Source organism: Brienomyrus brachyistius, unplaced genomic scaffold (assembly GCF_023856365.1).
Source record: "Brienomyrus brachyistius isolate T26 unplaced genomic scaffold, BBRACH_0.4 scaffold47, whole genome shotgun sequence".
NCBI classification, from domain to species: Eukaryota; Metazoa; Chordata; class Actinopteri; order Osteoglossiformes; family Mormyridae; genus Brienomyrus; species Brienomyrus brachyistius.
In genome coordinates, this window is record NW_026042322.1 from 196,772 (window position 1) to 204,639 (window position 7,868).

The window sequence follows — 7,868 nt, forward strand, 5'->3', positions numbered from 1 at the left end:
AGCCTACCTCAGAGGCGAGGAACAACCCAGGATGGGGCGCCAACCCATCGCAGGGCACAGTCACACACCAGTCACACCCACATAAACACCTGAGGGTAAATTAGTGACTCCAATTCACCGCAGCATATTTTTGGACTGTGGAGGGGGGAACTGGAGTACCCGGAGGAAGCCTCACAATGACACCGGGAAACTTGCAAACTCCGCACCCGTGACAGAGAATCGAACCCAACTTAAAATCAATCCTGTTGCCATATTCTGGACAAAGCTTAGCTCATCTTTGGTCTGGTCATACCGCTTGAGGTGGCCAGCTCTTTCTTTTTAAAACATAGCTTAAATAAATGAAATCGCGACAAATAAACGGGTAACATTTTAGTAACAGGTAACTAGTAAGCTTTACTTCAGCATGCTGACAAAAGATAGTTACATTAGCGCACTAGAAGCTTAAAGTTTAAATATATTACTACAGACACATATTCAATTTGCCTTGTCAGTGCACATTTCCATTTATAATAATGATTGAAGTCATAATATTTGCATACAGTTTGTTTGAACAGTAGACTTTAAATTCAGACTTAACGTCGCTGTGATATGTAAGCCGGTTAAACAGGAAAATCAGCGCATTTTTCTCTCTGAATTGCCCTCGGTGTACATGTTGCTGGCACTATGAGTGGGACAGTAAATACGTATGCACATATTTGAAATGAAGAGTAATCCTGTCCTGTTCATTCAGTATGAATCCTGTACGTTCAGCAATACCTGATTAAACCTGTAACTGGAGCAACTTTTAAACAATGATGAGCAGGCAGGTAGATAATGGCCAGGGTGAATAGGTAAGGCTGTTGCCTTACCATTCCAAGGTTGTGGGTTTGAATCCCATGTCTGTGTTATGTTTTGTACTCCTGTAGTCAGTGGCAGAACAACTGTACACTGGGCCCTCGGACAAAAATGGACCACCCCCCCCTTTCCAAATACACACCTAGGGCCTGTCTATACCAGTTGCAGCAGTTGCAGATGATGAAATTTAAGTAGCCTCCAACTATCTTACCCATCATGCACTGCGGTAGTCAGCAAATTCCACAAACTTGCTTTTTTTGGTAAATACGCGTCTCGGCAACATAGTTTGACTACAAAACATTGCAGACATTTTAAAATGGTGTTAAGTATTGTACCATTTTTTGATTTTTTTGTGTGTGTTATGACTCCTACCATAATGAGATTGTATAAATGAAAGTGAGAGATATAAAACTAGTATGTCATGCATTCATCTAGTATGTGTAATGTCAGTGCCTGAAATGTCACAAATACTTTGTGTCAGTTGGAGGGGTCCCTGGCCATCAACCCAACCTGTAGTCTGAAGACATGCAGTTTGGAAAATCTTTGCCTAATGCTGGATTGATATTTCACCCAAAACATTCCCAATCTGAGGTTGGTTAAGCAATGGCTGGCCAATAGCTTAGTCATACTGACAAACTCCCCCTCTAAAGATGTATTTGAACACATTACCAGAGAATCCCTGTCTGTGAAAATCTTCTTAAGTGGCAATTTAGAGGATGTTACTCAACTTTGTGGCTGCGTCCAAACAAGAACTTCTGGGAATTTTCAGAAGAGCACTGGGTTACTAGGTTTAGGTTCATAATCATGAAATGAAACTTTTGTCTTTAGCCGCGTTTCACAGGTGAACATCAGAGTTTTATTTGTATAACTGTTGGTACACTGATTGAAATACTCGACTCTCTAGTTTCAAAAGTACCTCAATAGTTCGAACGCAGCATGGTTGATGGTATTCTGTTATTCGAGCTCAGAGGTCAGCAACCTTTTTAAAGCAAAGAGCCGTTTTATCCTAAATGTCTGACACAAGATTTACAAAGAGCCGCAATGGATAGAGAAGAGGGTTTGAGATATGATTTTTAACGCAACATCGGCATATATGCATGTAACGTAAAAAATGAAACTTCAAGTACTTACAAAAAATAAAGAAAAACAATTTTGGGGTGGGTGGGGGGGGGCTCTCAGTTTTAAATCAGTTTTAAATTGGACGCATAACAGCAGAACGGTGACTAATATGACAATATCGTTCAGTTCTGTAGCGATACTCTTCACCCTCACCTCTTCTTTTTGAATAATGTTCGTTTGGCTCTGCAGTCATCTGCCCTTTAGGCTCCACTTCACTACTTGTAACTGTGCCGACCGAGCAGCGCAAAATGTCCTCACCACTCCGAACTCAGCTGGATATAATACGAGTTATGTAAATCTGAGAAAATATGACAATTTTATGAAGACCTGGGAAGGCGTGGCAGCGATTTACTACAAAAAGTATTTGAAAGAATTAGGAATCCCAATAAACTTTGAAGCCTACGTCCAGTCTCAGACACTGAAGAAAACTCCGAAAAACTACCATTTGACGGGAGACATAATCTTGTCGTAGAGAATGACTTTGAGGAAGATGTAAATGATGCTGGTAAGATATCACAGAAGCTCGCGACAGATCGCCTCATTCACCTATAGCTGAAGAAATATCTAAATGAAAAATAATATTGTGCACATAAATAAATGATTTATATTTACAAAAGTATTATCATATTATGTTAAGACATGAAAATGTGAATGTGTCTCCTTCTGAGAAGAGTCGCGGTCACGTGGCCAAAGAGCCGCAGGATGCCGACCCCCGATCCAGCTAGTTGGAACATCTTCCGGCTATTCAGATTCCTTGGAGTCTCAGATCGGGGTAATTCCTGTTCTGACTCAAGCGTTTGTTCCAGGGCAGATGACAGCAGTGTCTTCAGCTGAGACATCCGCTGCCAGCGCCCGGACTGGCCATCCGGTACACTGGGCATCATTCCAGCTGGCTGATGGAGTTATGGGCTCGGAAAAGTGTGTTATCGGCAATCCCATCCCTATCCATCCCATCCCTGATTTTATCACGCTCGTGTGGTGGACCTGTAAGGGTGATTTTCTTAACCTCGGTCCAGCCCTTCTTCCTGAGGATGTATCGTTTCAAAAGTGGAACCAGAGATTGGTCCTGCTGGCTCATGCCGATCCCAGATGCAGGCGAGAGCAGATTGAGCTCATGTGACTGAGGACGTGACTAAGTGATGGTGGTTGCGGGGAGCGGGGTTATGTGGGTCAGGTGTGCCGGCTTGGGAATCCTGATTGGACCAAAATATAGCGAATCAGCTACGTTTCCTTGACCCGCTATTTATCCATTGTCTTATTATTGTTTACGTCATGGGGCCAGATGGACGACGGGGTGTGTGTGTGTTTTTTCAAAATCATCCTGTGAATTTAAAATGACAGAACGCCGTCAGGGGGGAAGAGAGCAGCTGTCTTTACATTTCGGGCAGCCGCAAAATCGCTTTCAGCTTAAGTCTTGTCGGAAGAGACAGATGACGTAAATATTCTGTCCACATGCTCTTTGAAGAGGTTTAGAAACTTTGTGCCCCCCCAAAAGAAAAAGCACCCAAGCCATAAATTAGTACAAAGTTCTGCCTTTTACTGTTACTTCTTTTCTTTCCTTATTCAAGAATGATCCGCTTCCTGGGAATGTGGTCCGTATGCTCAGTGGAAATGGGGGGAAGACTGACCAGGCCAGAGGATATCCAGGGGTATGGTGACGTGCCCCTGAATCTACACAAACTTGCACTGTGTGTAGCTGGGCCTTAATGGAGTCGGTCTTGCATCTCAAAAGGTTATTTTTTGGGCTCCGCAAGACAGGGGGGGACGAGGCTGTAAATCCAGTCGACCTTGACAGACACGTGCCCCTAAACAAAGCATCACTTTCATCCTATTTACGCAGTAACAAAGTTAACCTGTCGCACTGCTTCGCCCAAGAAAAAAACCTTCGGTACGCTGGGCCGAGAATAGAATTTCCATCGGAGGAACGGAGTTCCAGATAAGTGGCTCGCCGGCCGTCGAAGTGACCCGTGTTTACCTTCGAAATAACCTCTGCCTATGCCTGTTAGTCCTTTGTCTGGTCCTCCCGTGTGCTTACTGACAGAATCAAAGCACAGGAAGTCTTTTGTAATCGGAGTAGTCGACGACCGTGAAAGCACATGGTCCCCTGTAACAGGAACTCAACCGCCCACATAAAGTTCCAGATCCGCTCCTGACATGAGTGCATCAGGAAAAAAAACCGCCTGGGAACCAAGTGGGGGTGACGTGTGAGCGATGTACAACTGACGAGCTTAGAAAAAGACGCCCGTTTAGTCGTCGTAATGCCATTCTCCAGATTTAGATCGGCATATGAAAAACAGCTACTATTTTGGTAGATTATCTAAATTCAAATGATTTTCTCAGATACGCAACATCGCTCGGATCCGTCGGCACGCTTCGCCTCGCACATAAAGAAGTATCACAAGCCCAGGACAGGCAGGAGTACGGAGACGCCTATCAGCGTGTGAGGCCCCGATCGCATCTGATCTGGTTATAAATAAACAAACCTCTCCTGAACCAATCAAACGAGCTGGCAGCAGCTGGATGAATGGCCCTCATTCTGAGCCGCTCGCCACACTTTTCGTACCGCTGAACAAACAGGCAGGCAGATGACTTTGAATTGTGCACACGGCATTATGCTCACGGAAGGTCAAAGGCGTGGCAGTGTTTTCCTGCCTGAGAATAATTTCCAGTAACGCACACAAACAGTCCCCGATGCCACACATAACAGAAATGTCACCCACCTCAGCTGTGACCTCCAAACCCGTGAAAAACCCGGCTTTCCTTCCCCTTAGGCATTCTGAGCGATTGTACCCTCCTTGCCTGTCTCCCAGGCCTGATTTTGTAACAGGAGTGTGGGTAATCCACACAGCGTTCAGCTTCCACCTTTGATGACTGTTTTGAAAGACTTGCCTGCTAGGTTTTGGTTATGTTTATTGTCAAGATGCCTGTAAACCACAGTGCACACCAGGCAGATACAGATCAAACTTTCAGCCATGCCGGTATTTAATAATGTGTATATGATGTAGGTTAATTTTGGCAGAACCGTTGCCTTTGTCTTACCCCTTGAATACTTTTATTAAAAAAAAAAAAAAAAAACTTTTCAATCAATGGAAATGAAATTTCGGTTGTGAGTCACCACATCTACCCTGCATGTTTTGGTTCTTGCTACGATGGGTGGTTGCAGAGTTGGGAACACGGTGAAAAAAATTCCACACCGGTTAGCGACAGATGCAAACAAATTGACCGCTTGAGCGTCGCCGGCCCTGTAACTATGCATGCTGTAGGTTTATCTTCCATGAATGGTTCTCGGTCACTGAGGATTTGTGTTGGTTAGCATTCTTTGGTAAGGTACTGAGGGGATCTCTCACATACATGACCGAGAACCGGCAGTGGTGCTGCCCAGTTGTGTGTGACATCCCAAGAGAACCCTGAGCTGTCCAATAGGGGCGTAGCTCTTCTGTGACTGCGGAAGACTTGGCGCGTTGACGTTGAAGCGAGCGTTAGCAGAGCCCGAACCGAAGATCTAACCTCATTCCCTACGGCCAGACTTAACCGCATAACCTGCAGTTTTAGTATTGTGTTCATGATCGTTTGTTTGCTTTTCTGTTTGTGATTAAAAGGCAAGAAGCTTTGAGGAGAAACATATTGGGCTCTTACAGAACATTCCGGGAAGAAACGGAAGGGGGGTTAGAAACATAACAATGAGCAGTCGGGTACCGCGGAACCGACTCGGAACGCCGGATGAGAGCCCGGTTGAGCTCCAGTGCCGGAAAGAGGAATCTTTGCCTCGGCGGCCACATTATGTGATGTGTTTATGACATCATGAGCTCACAATGGGCCGTTTGAAGTGGATGTGAAACCGGGCCACATCTGCTGGCCTGGCGAAGCACTCTTCCCTTCATACGAGCACTTCTGAAGCTCCTGTGAAGTCACACTCCTGGTCGGATACCGTGCCACGTGTATATGTGGGTATGTGTGTCTGCGTGTTTGTGTCTATTGGATGCATTTCCACTGCAGAGCTTATGTCATGTCAGAAATATTTGCTGAGGTTTTTCCGAGTTGGTCTTTTCTTTCCCTGCATGTCAGCCCACTTCTGGCAGAGTCTGCCTACGTCAGCACCATGGACAGATGCCACCTGCCCCTCCCACCATCTCAGTCGTGGGCATGAGTAACATGCATCGATCTCACACAGGCAAGCCGGTGCTGCCTCCCTGCCCAAAGGAGAAAGAAAAGACAAGAGAAAATAGATTTATTCCTGCCACATGTTAACATCCAGCATGAAGCCTCCGATCATAATCTATAAAACAACTGACTGTTTTAAAAAGCCTCTTAAGACATTTCTTTTTAACAAAACCTTTGGTTCCCCCCTCAGAGGTTTTAAATTTGTTTACTTTTTAAATTGTGTGCTTTATCTCTTTTTAACTTGTAGCCCCTTGAGATCCAGTGATGTAAAGGGTGTTATAAATAAAATATATTATCCATCCATCCATCCATCCATCCATCCATCCATTTTCCAAACCGCTTATCCTACTGGGTCGCGGGAGGTCCGGAGCCTATCCCGGAAGCAACGGGCACGAGGCAGAGAACAACCCAGGATGGGGGGCCAGCCCATCGCAGGGCACACTCACACACCATTCACTCACACATGCACAATTTAGCAAGTCCAATTAGCCTCAGCATGTTTTTGGACTGTGGGGGGAAACCCCACGACGACATGGGGAGAACATGCAAACTCCGCACACATGAGACCCAGGCGGAGACTCGAATCCGGGTCCCAGAGGTGTGAGGCAACAGTGCTAACCACTGCACCACCATGCCACCCCCTATTATTATTATTATTATTATTATTATTATTAAGTTGTAACTACAATGGAAGCTTCCAGAAGCATCCTCATGTGACGGGCCTGACATGACACCATTACCTAATTCGGAAGAAAAAAAACTGAAACTTTTTTTCCACAACATGATATTTTTGAAGACTTTGCTACATATATATTTATAAGCCTGTAGCTACAGGCAAGGGACTGTCTTTGCAGAAAGTACCACAGCACACATCCCAGAGGCACACAGGGGAATGGCTGCTGTTGTCTGGTGGTGTAGATGCTGCCCAGCCCACTAGAGTTGTGTTCACTGGCCAGCGTGGCCTCCGATTGGATGCTTGAAACCAGGGAGATCGCAGTCAAACTGAAATCTGCTTGACATTTCCAGTGCAGAACTCTTCTTGTTTTTTTTCTACCCTTGATAGTCTTTGGGTCTATATTTTGCCCACAGTCCTGAGCTCTGGGTAGCGCTAGAAAAATAGCTGTTGGTCCATCACTGAACCATGAACTGCTTGTTGTTCTGTAGATTTTCCCTTTATGGACAGCAACCGAAAACAGCCTGGAGTTATTTAAATGGTAACCAGTGTTTCATGCCAGGCGCTATCAGATACCTTAACATGAATTTACTGTTCTATCGTGCACCTTAACACTGACTCATTCCACTATCAGATACATTAACATGAATTTACTGTTCTATCATGCACCTTAACACTGACTCATTCCGCTATCAGATACCTTAACATGAATTTACTGTTCTATCGTGCACCTTAACACTGACTCATTCCGCTATCAGATACATTAACATGAATTTACTGTTCTATCATGCACCTTAACACTGACTCATTCCGCTATCAGATACCTTAACATGAATTTACTGTTCTATCATGCACCTTAACACTGACTCATTCCACTATCAGATACCTTAACATGAATTTACTGTTCTATCGTGCACCTTAACACTGACTCATTCTGCTATCAGATACATTAACATGAATTTACTGTTCTATCATGCACCTTAACACTGACTCATTCCGCTATCAGATACATCAACATGAATTTACTGTTCTATCATGCACCTTAACACTGACTCATTCCGCTATCAGATACATTAACATG